Here is a 16,122-nt window from a genome sequence, read left to right as displayed (position 1 = left end):
CATTGATTTTGGCGATATTTATTGTTTAGAAGTATAAAATGACATGCTATTTTGAAAGTGATCCATTGACTCTTTCTATCATCATGAGGGCTCGGCAAATAAAAAAATTATTATGATCTAGGAGATCGTACCTAAAATGGTTGTTTGCCATCTGTCAATATGCCATTAGCTGCTACTGATATCACATAGATTAGATCTATATGGCTTAATCTAGAAAAGGTGCATCGAATGGTCCTCTCTTAGAGTCATTCGATTATTGCCAAATGTCACTGATCTATTGTAGTTAAGGTCGATCTGAACCATTGACTACTTCTATAAATAGGTCAATTCACTACTCTTTTTGTTACTTTGCCTTCTTTGCTATGCGGAAGTGCTGTTGAAGTATTCTTCTACTTCCACTACTGCCAGTGCTGCCAGAACTGGAGAAGAAAGCCCTCATCCCCATTCTTTAGGTAGATTCTATGATCCTTTTATCTCTTTCCTCAGTGTTTTCAGGCTTTTTTAGTTTTATTGCTTTCTTTTTTTCATAGGTTCTCTTTCCTTTTCTATTCATTTTTATCCTTCTTTCTTATAGGTGTTCTTTCCTTTTTTTGTTCTTTCATTTGACATTTTTTGGTAAGAAATATTTTCTAACAATGGCAAAAAGAGGGGGAAGAAGAATCGAGATGACCAGGTATCTTGGTCAACCCAATCCCAAATCGAGCTCAACGTGGAAACTTCATCTTCAGCATCCACTGAGGTTGGCACCTCAGATTGCGGTGATTCAAGTTGGTACATAGAATCTCCTGTGCATGAGCTTCTGGATTACTTTGATCCTCGCACTGAGGAGTCTATCATGTTTGATGCCATCCTGCAAAGGCTTAGGATTGAGTACCAAATCCTTGAAGATTTTCAACTAATAGTTCCTAATCGGAATGGTAATGTTACTAAATCTTCATATCAAAGTGCCGCTTTTTATGATGTGGCACTCCGTTGATCTGGACTTCGATTTACTCTCCATCTTTTTTTATAATATATTTGATTTTTATAGAATCCACCTGATATCTGTCCAAATGTCATTCAGATGATCATAGTTTTTATCATTCTTTATGATCTTGTAAAGATAAATCTTAGGATTTCCTTTTTTAGGGCACTATTCATGTTGAAGAAATACTCTTATGAAAAAGAATGGTAGTATTTTTTACCTTGGCTGAAGTGTAAATTCGATCCCAATCTCCCTTCTTCTATTCATAGTTGGAAAAATCATTTTTTCTTTGTTTCTTCTAGTAGACCTTGAGGGTTTAATTGTAGTTGGGGAAAACCTTAGCTGCAAATAAACTCTTATAGTGAAGTCCTTTTCGAGGATGAGGAGCCTTTTGTGAGGTTGTTTGGTATGAAGGTTCCGAAGCTGTCCCAGCTAGTGACCAACTAATCTCTCCTCGAGTAAGTTTGATGTCACTTTCCTTTTTCTTTCTTCTCTTCTTCCCTATTTTTTTAATAGAACTTTTCTGTTGTAGCAATGAAGTTCGATCCAAAAAGAATGATGGAGCTCAAGAAATGGAAGCAAGGATTGAGCAATAAACCTGGTACCAAGAAGAGTAAAGGGGCAAGTTCTTCGGAGCCCAGATCGGCACCCCAATCCTCTCCAACAACCACTCCCATGGTGAATTCACCCCATCCTACTACGGTTGCTATTCCAGGGCCAAGATCCTCACATCGGCCTGAAGCTGAGGCGGCCTATCCTTCAACCAAGGAGGCTCCGCTTCTTAGGGTAAGTTCTTCACTTGCTCCTCCAACATCGGCAAGACTCGCTCGGATATTAAAGCAATGACATGAACTTTCAGAGGGTGCTCCACAATCCTCATTAACAACTTTGCTCGAGATTGTTGAAAGTTCTAGAATGTCCTTGTTCAAGATGACATGGCTTGGTCAGGAGCTGCTCTATGCGATGATGCCCCAGAGGGATTTGGAGGCATGGAGGTGGAATTGCTCTATTGAGAAACTACTGAATCATAGTTATGCTGGGCTAATTGATGTGAGCCTCTTTATTTTCTTCTTTCTTTACATCGACAAGTTATTGATCTGATTTCTATTTTCTTACTGCAGGCTGCTTTGGACATCAAACTTTTGCATGAATACCTAATTTGGTTTCATAAGAATAAGAAGTCCTTGGATGAAGGGCTTTAGGTTGAGAAGGCCAATAAGGTGGTTGAAGAGAAAGCTGTCAAAGAGGCCAAGACTGCCTAAGAACTGAAGGAGCTGTTATGGGAAAAGTTGGCCTCAACAAAAGAGAAAAAATCAAAAATTGTTAGATTTGCAATGCCAAAATAATGACTACGAGAGAAAACTGGCTGATGCGAGGGCCAAAGTAGATCGAGTTCTCGAGCTAGTAGCCAAATTGTGTTAGATGTATACTCTAGAAGTCAATATGACAGACATATTGTAATAATTCTAGGATATATATTTGTACTTAAATTATTAATTTATCAATAAAATAGATATTTTTCTATCTATTTTTGTTTAATTTGTCCAAAAATCCTTCTAAGCATTAATAAATTAAAAATGCATATTCTCAAGAGTTGAGACTTAGAGACATACATGATTAATTCCTAAATTACTCTTGATCGATGGATTATCATAGAGATAGTGACTAATCCATTTATATTGATGTATGGCTCACTTTCTTCGAGATAGACGAGTCTCTAGTCCATAGTATGGAGACACTGAGTGAGAGTGTGGATGGTTGTTAGAGTGTTGTGCAGGATTCAGTACCACATGTTGCAACAAGAAGAAAAAAGAAATAAAACAAAAAATATGATACAAATACATGGATTGACCTTAAGCCTATCTCCACGGGGCATGCAAGCTTCACTATGAGAGAATAAAATACAACAATACAAGAGGAACTCATCACTCAATCCTTATACAAAAGTTACTCAATAAGAAGCTCCAAAATCCTTAAAAAAAACTCTCTGAAACTACTCTTGAAGTTTTTTTGCACCTCCAGAATGTCACCAGCTTCCAACGTAATAAACAGTTTGTCAATTAGAGCTATATAGACTCCAAAATCTTCAAAATAGTGTTACATTAGGAATACTAAGTTCAAATCAATTCTAAAACCATCTGTGGCCATCCGATCATGATCGGCTCATACCAGAGCCATCTGATCACGCTCTATAGCTTCAGATCAAGTCGGATCACACCCAGATTGAGTTCCATCTATTCGATCATGATCGCACATGATTTGGACCATCGGATCACGCACAAAGGCCTTTGGACCACGCATAGACTGCGTGATCGATCCACGCGGCCTCCATAGACCCCCTAGCAGCCTGTGGTCCACCATGGACCATAATAGGATGTTGGGCCTGGGCGCTCGCTAGGCCGGCCCATGTGCACACCTGTGTTGGCCCGCGCGCGTCAGCTGGGCCCGACTGCACCACCATCGGCCTCCATCATTTTGTAGGTCGTGCTATTTGCTTCGAGTTTTCTTTCGTACGTATCTTTATCGTCTGGACTCTGTTTGGGCTGGTCTTGAGCTCGTTGGACTCCGTTCGTCATCTTGAATCTTACTGTTAGCTCAATATGAATCGAATCTTAATACATCAAATCTCAACAATCTCCATCTCGACTCGATATTCGATCTCCATCTATCTCTGAGAGCTTATGATCTATCTCGTCCTCACATCCTGGGGCATGCCTGCCATCTTATGGATGGACAAATATGAGAGTCGAGCCATGCCACTCAATCCCACCTTCATCATGGACTATGTCCACTTTGACCAAAAACTTACTTAGGGAAGTCTCCTACAGTAATAAAAATTTCACTCTACGACGTCCCCTCTCCTCTTTCTGAGTCTCCCATCTAGTGCTCGATCCACCTCTACCTGGAGCTCCACCTTGCTCTGGACTCCTCCTAGCTCCTGAAGTCTACTTCGCACTGGACTCTATACCAAGTAGTAATATTCTCTCATCATCTTCTTTTCCTTCAGAATAATTCTATCACCATGCAACACTTTCACGATTCCTCCACCAGCTACCATCCTATAGCCTCTCAAATCCAGTTTGCTCAGTGACATAAGATTCTGCCTGAAATCAGATATGTATTGGACCTCCCCCAATCTCCTCACTATACTATGATGTGTTCTCCAGTTGACCGTCCTGATGCCTCTGATCGCACAGCTCGATCCATCCAGTAGATAAACAGTACCATCACTGCTCTTCAGGAAGTCAAACTGCTCCTCTCTGCAACATACATGATAGGTACATGCAGAATCTAAAATCAATTACTAGGAAGAAGTAGATACTTCATTAAATATCTCAAAGACATCATTCTCTGACTCACTACTAGCCGTCACTATAGTAGCCCTCGTCCGATTCTTGAGTTGAGGACAATCTCTGGCTAGATGTACCAACTCATCACACTGGTAACATCTGATCTTGCTTAAGTCTCTCATCCTAGACTTGGACCACCTTCATCGTGATCTTCTGTCACTCCATCTACTGCCTCCTGCTCCTCTAGAAATCATCAAAGTTGAACTGCCATCTGAGTTTGAAGCTAGATTCTCCCGTCTAAAAATCTCGCTCTGGAGAATCGCCGCAGTGACCTCGTCCATCTTGATGGTGCTTTTCTCCACTAGAAAAGCAGTCACCAAGGATTCATACAAAGGGAGAAGCGATGCTAGCAAGACCAGCACCCTGGTCTTCTCCTCAACTTTTTCACTAACGCTGAGGAGGTTGGTTAGAATATTCTGAAAATAGCAAGATACTCCTGCATGCTTTGTCCTTCAGTCATCTATAGCCGATAGAACTATCATAAGGAGTACTGATCATGTACAAGAGATTGTACTCATCGCTTGTATTTGGAGCCACCTCCAATCCTGCACCTCCATGGTAGTCGGCTTCTCCTCACATAAGAGAGTACTGATTAACTCTTGTTGGATAAGCACATCCTTCACCCTCGCTTACCATAAGGAGAAATTACTCTTTCCATCAAACTGATTGATCTCTATCTTGATTGTGATTATCTTCTCCATCTTCTATCTCGATCATTACTGCCATAATCTAGGCTCTGGTACCACCTTGCTCTGATACCAATTGTTGTGATATCACTTGCTGTAGATCTGGTACCACTCATTATGGCAGAAAGAAAGAAGAAACAAATTAAGAAACATAATAAAAATACATGGATCGGTCTCAAGCCTACCTCCATGGAGCATACAAGCTTCACTATGAGAGAATAAAATACAACAATACAAGAAGAACTAACCACTCAACCCTTATACAAGAGTTTCTCAATAAGAAGCTCTAAAATTCTTACAAAAACTCTTTAAAATTTTTCTTAAAGTCTTTTTTGCACTTTCAGGACATCACCAGTGATCTAATGCAAAAACAGCTCGTCAATCGGAGCTATATAGGCTCCAGAATCTCCAAAATAATATTACACTAGGAATACCAAGTCCAAATCAACTCTAGAACCATCTGTGGCTATTCGATCCTGATCGGCTCGCACCAGAGCCATCTGATTGTGCACTACAGCCTCAGATCAAGCTTGATCATGCTCGAATTGAGTTTCATCCATCTGATCATGATCGCACACGATCTGGACCGTCGGATCATGCATAAAGGCCCTTGGACTGCACATAGACCGCATGATTGGTCCACGCGGCCTCCATAGACTGCCGAGCACCCTGCGGTCCATGGTAGACTGTGACAGGGCATTGGGCTTGGGCACCCACTGGGCTGGCCCTTGCGTTTGCTCGCATAGGGCCGCATGCGTCTGCCAGGCCCGACTGCATCACCATCGGCCTCTGTCACCTTATGGGCCATGCCACCTTCTTCAAACTTTTTTTCGCACGTATCTTCGCCATTTGGACTCCGTTTGGGCTGTTGTTGGACTCGTTGGACTCTGTTCATCATCCTAGACCTTGCTGTGGGTTCAGTATGGATCGAATCTTGAGGCATAAAATCTCAACATTAGAGAACATCGATATTGAGTGTGACCAAATGAGAGATCATATGGATGTCTACTCACTCGTCAGTGATCTTCTCGATACTGCAGTGGTATAAGTAATTTTAATCTGCAGTGTCTTGACTGTTCACAGTGGGGGTGTTGTAGTTTGACTGCACATAAATATGGTCTCCTGGCTATTTGGGTTCTTATAGTGTATTTTGGCTATAGTAGGTTCATTGTAGTAGTAGGATGTACACCTAAAGGGGATCTACTGATCTTAGTAAATAAGGAGTAGTCCTATAGAATTTGAGAAACTGAGTCCTTAAGTCTGTGGCCACAATAAGGTGATTGATGAAAAAGAGTTTTCATCAATATCATGATTTGGACTTGAGCTAATCAAATCTTTTAAATGATGGATATTGGGATTTGATGAGTTTCAGTAACCTCTGTCTTGTTGGAATTTACGATAGAAGAATTGAATCACATAGTAACTATACCTAAAGATTCTAATTATTCTATTCTGCTGGGTTGCCACCACATGCTACTAGGCATCACTAGTGGATTGTGAGAGCTCACTAAGATCATTCTGGATCGATAATTTTTGATGGGTGAGAGTTGAAAATATTTCAATCCATCGAAAAATATTTCAATAATACTATGATGGAGATCATGGTATGTCTCACTATTAGACAGAATAGAACATATGGGATCACATAAAAGGGGTTTGATCAGATCAAATGATTGGATCATGATCAAATTATCAATATGATTGATAATTTGGATCAATTTGTAAAAGTTACAAATATTGGATTAACTAACAGTTAGCAAGGAGGATCTAATTGCAATTGTTGCAATCTAATTTGATGAGATCAAGTTGGAGATCAAATCTTAAATAATTAAATCAGATTTAATTTATTTGAGGTTGACTTAATTCTATTTAATTAGATTTTTAGATCTTCTTCTACGATGGTCGAAGAAGGAGATTAGATCCAAACTAGTGAAGTAGAGATCTAAAAGAGAGCTAGCACCCTTGTGATTTTCGATGCTTCCGATCTGCTTCAGTCTCGTGTGGATATCCATAGAGGCTGGATGTATGTGTGACTTTCAACAGAACCTATAGATATTTTTGGATCCAGATTTAAGAAGAAAATTAGTGCTACAAGTAGGTGATTCGATCACCAGATTAAATTTATGTATGAAATCTTATGCATGTTCTTCTTGTTTTTCATCATATGAACTAGATCGATAGGTGTAAGGTTAGATCTACACATGCGTACATTAAAATAGTTTTAATCTAACTTCAGCTGCGTGTTTAAAATAATTTTTGAAAATTCTGCATCCATGACACCTATCATACCTAACAGTGATATCAGAGCCATGGATTCATATACTTAAAAAATAAAATAAAATTTGATTTCTAAATAGATGAGATTTGATTTCTAATCAGATCTAAATTCATATGATTAGGTCTAAATTTATATGATTAGATTTGGATTAATATGATTAGATTTGAATTGATATGATTAGATTTGAAATTAATACATCATGAAAAGTATTTTCATGTTTAGATCTGATTTTATTCATGTATGAGATGTATAAATATTAGTTTAGATCTGAAATATATTCATTAGTTTGTATCGATATGCTATAAAGTTGTCTTGACATAAAGTTTATCCCTTATGTTGCAAAGGTTGTCGTATATCGATGTTAAATGATTTTAGATCGATCTTTAATCATGTATGAGATATATGAACATTATATTTCGATCTAAAAATTAGTTTTGAGATCATAATATGTTAAATCATGTAATTAATTTAGATCTAAAATTTAGAATTAAGATCTAAAATTTAAGTTTATGCATGATAAATTGGATATGGGAAAATCAGATTAGGTCAGTAATTGGATTATTCATAGGACTTTCGATTTGAACAAAATGGAACCCAATCAAATTGAGTGGTTGATCAAATCGAGTCAAGAGTTGGTTAGGATTAGGTCAAAAGTGCTCAAGATCAAATCAATAGTTATAGTTGGTCGAGTTGATTAACATCCATATGTTAAATCAATTGACCCAAAAAGATCTGATTCGGCTCAGTGGCTCTAGTCTGAATCACTTAAGCTAACACTATTTGAAATCAATTGATCAATTGGTATCGATAACTAGTGCTTGAAAGGTGGTTACTTAATTAGGACCCTTGATTCTATCAAAAGAGTGTCTCTGATTGATCTCCACTTATCTGATCAATTTGATAGATTGAGTCTTGAATAAGATTACTTAATGGTTTGATTTAGTCCATGCCAATTAAACTAGTCCTTGTGATGACTAATTAGATAAGACCTAAATTAAAATCTCTTCATATATATTAAGTCTAGTAGTCTTCTACCATTGTAGATGGACAGACGTGCTACTGATATTGCTTGTTCTCAACTGGTCACAGTAGTTCAGTTATATCGAAAATACGCAACCACTCTATTAGCAAAGAGTTACTGTAGGATAATAATGGAGTTGGACCCAATATCTGTCAAGTGAGAGACCCAATGACAGCTTCACTCTTGCATTGAATGGTGGATCTGACTTAACTAAGAAGTATAGCCAATATCTGTTAGGTGAGCCTACATGACTTAGAGACCGAATCGCTGCAACATGCTTGAGAAGCATTGGACAAGAGTTGTCCACTCATTGGTATGCATGTTATCAATATTTATCAAGTGATGTGCATGTACATCGATGAAATTGCGATATCCATTGGAAATCTATGTCGCATTAGGGTTTTGGTTTCTCCACCCGAGGAGTGTGAGAGATTCAAAAAAATAATGAGAGCCTATTTATTTCTAAAAGTTTCTAGAATAAATTTAAAATTAAGTACAAATATCTAACTAGAATCTCTACTCTCACAGTTTAACTATGTCAGCTCCAAACTCTTTAGCCCGCATCCTAAAGTCCAACCGTTTGACCAAAACTAATTTTAAGAATTGGCTTAGAAACCACAAGATAGTCTTGATTTCAGAAAAGATAGGATTTGTTCTTGACCAAGACCTCCTATTTTGCCAACCCATCCTAGTGCTGAACAGAGAGTAGCAAAAGAAAAGTGGATGGATGATGACAATTGGATCAAGTGCTACATACTGATTTCGATGACAAATGAATTATAGAGCCAGCATGAGCTCATACCCACTGTCAGGGCTACGATCACTCACCTATAAGAGTTGTATAATGAGCAGAGTCGCATTACATATTTTGAAGTGTCGAAAAGACTCTTCAACTTGAAAATGCACGAAGGGCGGTCATTCCACTATCACTGTCTGACTATGATCAAGGACCTAAAGGTGCTTAAGAAGCTCAACCTTACGATACAGAAGAAATTATAAGTGGATCTGATTCTGCAATCTCTTACTAGTTCATATGGTCAATTTATAGTAAATTACCACATGAATAAGTTAGACTATGCCTTATCCGAATTGGTCAACATGTTGGTTACTGCAGAAGGGACCTTAAAGAGTTTAAGGGACTTCGTTCTTGCTGTAGAGTTGGCATCTTCCTTCAAAAAAAAATTTCTGGAAAGAAGAAGAATAAGTCTGCAAAGAAGCAGAAAAAGAAGAAGAGACTGAAGAAGGATACTCTGAAGAAGGCTGCAGATAAAGAAAATATTTTCACTATCAGAATAGTGGCCCTTAGAAGAGAAATTGTATGTTGTACCCGGAGAGCCTAAAGATCAAGAAGGATGAGAAATCTTCAAAAGGTATGCTTGTTGTTGAATTTAAGCTAATAATTTTCTCTATGTCTAGTTGGGTATTAGACTCTGATTCAAGTGCTCACATATTTACTTCTATGCAGGGTCTAATAGGCACTAGAGGGTTGAGGCATGATGAAATGATCCTTCGGATCAATAATAGAGCAAGAGTTGCTGCTGAAGTCATTGAAGCTACCCTCTTTGACTATCATCAGGCTTTAGATTAGTTTTAAAAGACTGCTATTATATATTTATAGCTAGTCGGAATCTGATTTTCATATCTGTACTAGCATAAAAAAATTTGGTATTTAATTTTAATAAAGACTTATATTTGATTTATTTGAGAAATAAATTGGTAGCATGTGGTCTTTTAATTGATAGTCATTATCACTTATATATTAATACGTGTGTAAATATAAATGAGCAATTAGTGAGTGCCGTAGGTCATAAGTAAACTAGAGATGGCGTTAGCCACATGTATATGTGGCACCTTAGCTTGGCCATATAGGAGAGGATAGAATAAATAAAGTAGAAAAGGATGGTATCTTTAGCTTATTGAATTCAGAGTCATATCCAGTTTGTGAATCCTGTCTTAAAAAAAAAAGGCTAAGTTATCCTTTGTAGGACATGGAAAAAAGGCCATTGAGATATTTGCCTGGGTACACACTGATGTGTGTGGTCCATTTGATGTACAGATTAGGAATGGTTATAACTACTTCATTATCTTTATCAATTACTTCTCATGGCATGGGTATGCATTTCTTATGAGACACTAGTCTGAAGCCTTTGAAAAGTTTGAGAATTCAGAAATGAAGTAAAAAACAAACAGAAAAATCTTTTAAATTTTTTTGATCAGATCGAGGAGAGAAGTACCTTAGTAGAGAATTTCTGAGTTATCTCTGAAAAAATAGCATAGTCTCGTAATGGACTCCTCTTGATATGTCTCAACTCAACAGAATATCCGAAAGGAGGAATAGGATCCTTTTAGATATGGTCTAATCTATGATGAGCTTCACTGACTTATCCTTGTATTTTTGGGATCATATCTTACTAATTATAATTTATTTATTAAATATTTTTTTTTTAAATCCATTCCTACCACACTATATGAGATATAACATGATAAAAAATTGAATCTTAATCATCTCAAAATTTGGAGATGTCCGACCTATGTCAAAGGATAAATGGCTGACAAGTTAAACATTAGATCTATGAAGGCTCGCTTCATAGGATATCCTAAGGAATCAATAGGATACTTCTTTTACTTTTCAAATCATAATATGATTATAAGTCAACACGTCATGTTCCTCGAAAAATAGTTTATTCAAGATGGTGGCAATGGAAGGTTGATTAAACTCGAAGAGAAAGTCTCTGAAGTACAACGAGCTATAGAATCTGATGAACCCATTAACATTGAGTCCGTAGTAGTTTTTCCTCCTCCATCTCGTAGGTCAAGTAGCATCTCCCATCCTCCTGAAAAGTATTTGGATATGCTTATAGAGAATGTAGAGAAAATATTCCTCGTAGGAGATAAGAGTTATGAAAATGATCCTAAAACCTATGACGAAATGATGTTTGATATTGACTTCAAGAAATGGTTGAATGTTATGAAGTTAGAAATTGACTCAATACATTCAAACTAAGTATGGACCTTAGTGAATCTACCAAAGGGTATAGTACCCATTAGGTATAAATAGATCTACAAAAGAAAAATAAGTGTAGATGGTAAGATAGAGACCTATAAAGCTAGGCTCGTGATGAAAGGTTGTAGTCAGTGCGAAGGTTTGACTATTAGGATATCTTTACACCTATGACTATGCTTAAATCCATCCACACACTACTTACTATTGTAACTTTTTATAATTATAAAATCTAGCCGATGGACGTAAAAACTATATTTCTAAATGGATATCTTAAAGAAGATATCTATATGGAGCAGCCTAAGGATTTCACTTTCAGTGATGGAGATCACAAAGTCTGCAAGCTGTAAAGATTCATATATGAATTAAAGCAAGCTTCTCAAAATTAGAATACTCATTTTAATGATGCAATCAAAATATTTGATTTCATCAAGAATGAGGAGGAGCCTTATGTTTACAAGAAGGTCAGTGGGAGCGCTGTTACATTCTTTATACTGTACATGGATGACATCCTCTTTATTGAGAATGATATTTTCATACTGACCTCTGTCAAAAGATGATTGTTCAAAAAATTTTTTATGAAAGATCTAGGGGAAGCATCCTATATTGTAAGAATAAAGGTTTATAGAGATAGATCTAAAAGGATGTTTGGTTTATCATAAAAAATGTACATAGAAAAAGTATTGAATATGTTCAATATGAAGAACTCTAAAAAAAAAACTACTACTCCTTAGACATGGTATCTGATAAACACTTAAACTAAGTCACTAGAAAGCATTCAATTTTATTAGTAGCTTCTTGTTTATTAAGAATTTGATGTTTTTTGATTTATTTTGTAGAAAATTGATAGATCGAAATTAATTAATTTATGTGGACACGAGCGTGACATGGAAGCAGAATGGTGCTAAAATAAATTATTTATTAAAGGACATATGCGGCATTAGATCAAAGGAATAAAGTTTTTTTTGGAACAAGAGGGATTTAAGAGCATTAAATGATGTGGCACCCCTGTGTACTTAAAAGCAACGGAGGGAAAACATAACGTTGGCTGGGCGTGAGTTCAAGGATTTAAAATGATGTGGGATGCACGGAGGACTTTGACATGCGGCTGGGCTTCATCATGTGGTTGGCACATGAGATTCAAATGGGTAGAAGTTCACACGGAAGCTGGGAATGCGTGGGGGCATTTTGACAAGCTTCAAAGCAATGAAAGAATGGATGCGTGCAGGTTCACAGCGGACGAGTCTGTTTGCGCACGGATTAAATGTGAGGCGAATGTGGAACTCAAACGAATGGATCATCACGCAGCTTGCGGAAATGACTTCACGTGGTGGAGGGCTTGAGATACAGGACACGCTTGGGATGCAAGAACAAAGTTACAGTTAACACGGATTGAAGCTCTATTTAAAGAGATGCGAAGATGCACCGAATATTTTTTTTTTTCATCCTACCACCCGGCCACCACCATTATCCATCTCTTCTCCCATCAATTCTCTCTACATACCTCTACCCTCTTCTCCACTTCCATCCTCCTTCCAAGTTGCAATCGGGTATTTTTGCAAGCATCAGGATTCCAGCAGTCAGCTCCATCATGCGAGGCTAATTCCGTTCAACTCGAAAAAAAGAGGAAGCTTTTGTACTGAGTAGTTTGTTTTTATATCTCAAACTTTTGTATTCCTATTCTTATTATAATAAAAGAAATTATTCTCTCATATGTTATGATTTTCTATTTCTGTTAAGAATCATATTTAGAACATTCTATGTCCTCTTGAGATGAGCCGTGATCTATGGGTACGGATCATGCTCTCAAGAGATAAACTGCCTCCAACTTGAGTTCCTTCCCAAGTAGGGGATCAACCCCAACTAGCCTATGCTCAAAAGGGCACAAGTCGTGCTCTTTCAAGGTAGGTAATATCTAGATTGATCTCATATCCTTTGTTTGCATAAGTCAAGAATACATCTACTTAACAAAAGTGGAATCAAAATTCTGAGACTTTCTTCTCCTGCTTGAATCTGTACTATATTATTAAATTTACAATTGTTAGTTTAATCTTTTAGTTAATTAGACCGCCACTATTTTTCTATAATCTACATTAACCTCACTTTTGAAACAATTGCCCGAGATCTCTATGGATCAATATATGGTCTCACCACATCACATTATTAGTCAGACCAGTTTAATTATCTTTGATCGTCTAAAGATAAGGTGTATCAAATTTTGACGCCATTGCCGGAGATCTTGGTACAGTTGATTTGACAAAAAAAATTCTTTATTACATTATTTTGTATTCTCTTACCTTCTTAAATTGCTTTCTAATATTTTCTTCTTATTATTGCAGGTCAAAAAAAAAGGGAGCAAGAAAAAAAAAAGAAAAAAATATATTTTACTACTTTTTAATTTTTATTTCTTACTTTAAATTACTTTTTATACGATAGATCTTTATGCTTTCTAGCTAGATTGTCTTAATTGAATAGTTAAAATAAGTACTTTATTTTGTATAACTAACTTACTACTTATTATTCTTAAGAATTTCTTGCTTTTTTATAGTTTAAAATAATTTATTTTTTTATAGCTTGTGATTTACTATTTTTTTTAGACTTAAACACTTAAACTTACTTTTCTACAAAATTAAAAAAAAAATTTAAAAAAATCTATAAAAAGATAAAACCTTAAACCCTAAATTTTTTTTTTGATATTTCATAACACTTAACTAAAATAGCATAATCAAAAACACAAAAATAAAAACTCTAACTTGATTGGACATCTTATTTAATTTACATTGTATCTCCATAATTAACTTTAAGGGCACTTAACCTATTAATCAAATAAGGTAAAGATTTGGTCATCCTTCTTTAGCCCAAAAATCACATCCTTTTTCTTGCATAACCTAGACCTCTAATTTAAAATTAATTAGATGTTGACTACTAAGGTGTTCGAGCTCACTAGGACAATGCATCCAAAAGAGTTGAATTGGGTCAGGATTGGCTAGTTGATTGGTGTCTAGAAAAGAAGTTCGGGAATTACGTCCTGAAGAAAGGTGGTTCTCTAATTAGATCTATTGCGAAAGCATGGAAAACCTCTCATCAATTTGATCCTTTCTTGGATAGTTAGCTAGTTAATTTCTGACTTGGAGAGCTCCAAGGCGGCTTTGACAGTTAGGAGCTATCTAGATTTAGGATAACCTAGGATAGAAATTTGATTAAGTGTTTGACCCAAAAAAAAAAACTCTTCTCTCTTCTTAGATCAAGGACTCTTAGGCTCTTCTCTGTAAACTTCTTTCACTCTTCTCTCATTTTCAAAAAAGAAAAATCTATAAAAACTGGAACCTTCTGTATTTGCTCTAAGGTAAAATTGTAAGGTGTATGCTTGGTTATAAATCGCTATGACCAGAAATTCAACCTTTTGATCTAGAAATAGAAAGAAACTTTAGAGCCAATAGATATAGATAAATGAACCAAAATTAAGAGAATGATCCACCTAGGCAATTGGAGTATTTTACTCGGAGTATTTTACTCCTTCAACATATACCTACTCTCTAGGTATACGGCACCTTCCATAGAGGTGATCCAATATGAAATTAAGTCCAGTATAATTCAAATGTTATCCTCATTTTATGGACTTAATAATGAGGACTCTTATAAACACTGGATAAATTTCTTGAGATATGCTCAACTATCAGGATTCACAATTTCTCCAATGATGCCCTTAGATTGAAATTATTCTCTTAGATTGAAATTATTTTCTTTTTCACTTAAAGACAGCTAAATACTAGCTACATACTTTGGATTCCATGACTATATCAACCTGGGACCAATTTCAAGAAGAGTTTCTCAAGAAATATTTTTTCATAGAAAAACCTAATCAAATAAGAAAAGCCTTCCCTAATTTTTTTTCAATTAGATGGAGAAATATTCTATGAAACATGGGAGAGGTTAAAGGATCTTGTTAGAAAATATCTCCACCATGCTGTACCAAATTGACAGTTAGTCCAATATTTTTATGATGGGCTATCTGAAAGACATCGGCAAATGGTCGATGCATCATGCGGTGAGATATTCATGCTTAAAAGTGAGATTGAGGTATGGCAACTATTTGAAACTTTAAGCAAAAATCCATTACATCATATGTCTGAACCTCTATCTATGAAGTAGGAATCTATGAAGTAGGAAACTCCATAGATATCCATCATAAGGTAGATGAATTGCCTCAAAGTTTGATTGATTATTAAGTATAGGACATTCCCCTTCTCCATCTAGTCAGATGCAAGATCTATGCGAAGAAAATATGCAATAGTGTAGTACGTGTAATTTAAAAATTTTGTGTAGCAGAAACAAAAGATTAAACGATTTAATCCTAATCACATACATAAGATCCTATCTTAGACTACTATATTATAATCTTTGAAATAAAAATATGTACTTTAGATCTGAAAATAAAAATTACATCGATCTCGTCGATGCTGAAATTCTAGATCTAACTATTAGATCTACCATAGGAATCAAAACAAGATAGAGATCGTTACCAAACAAATTTGATCTTATTCTCTTTTGATCCAATAGTTGAAGAAGGTATTCTTCAGATCACTCACAGCTACATGGAGTCATTTGACCTCTACAGGAAGATCTATGCAAAGACAGGCGCAGATCAGGGACTTAGAGGTGCTAGCCTGCAAGCAACTTCGACAGCTGATTTGTACCTTCTTCTTCAAGTACCTTGGACACTCCAAAGCAAGAGAGGATTAAGGGGAGGAATAGAGGAGGAGGAGAAGAGGCTTTGGAAACAAAAACTAGCAAGGGATTGATCATGGGATGTCCAAAAGGG

At 36.4% G+C, this 16,122-nt stretch overlaps 1 non-coding gene across 1 annotated transcript; it reads right to left on the bottom strand.

Annotated features, from left to right (window-relative positions):
- Positions 1-15,163: 15,163 nt before the first annotated feature.
- Positions 15,164-15,270, bottom strand: LOC114914270 (small nucleolar RNA R71). Its single transcript, XR_003801055.1, has one exon. It is a non-coding gene; the product is annotated as a small nucleolar RNA R71 (small nucleolar RNA).
- Between the last annotated feature and the right edge of the window lie 852 nt (positions 15,271-16,122).

Source organism: Elaeis guineensis, chromosome 5 (genome assembly GCF_000442705.2).
Source record: "Elaeis guineensis isolate ETL-2024a chromosome 5, EG11, whole genome shotgun sequence".
Taxonomy (NCBI): domain Eukaryota; kingdom Viridiplantae; phylum Streptophyta; class Magnoliopsida; order Arecales; family Arecaceae; genus Elaeis; species Elaeis guineensis.
The sequence above is the reverse complement of the archived record's forward strand: the minus strand, read 5'-3'. Positions and strand labels throughout refer to the sequence as shown.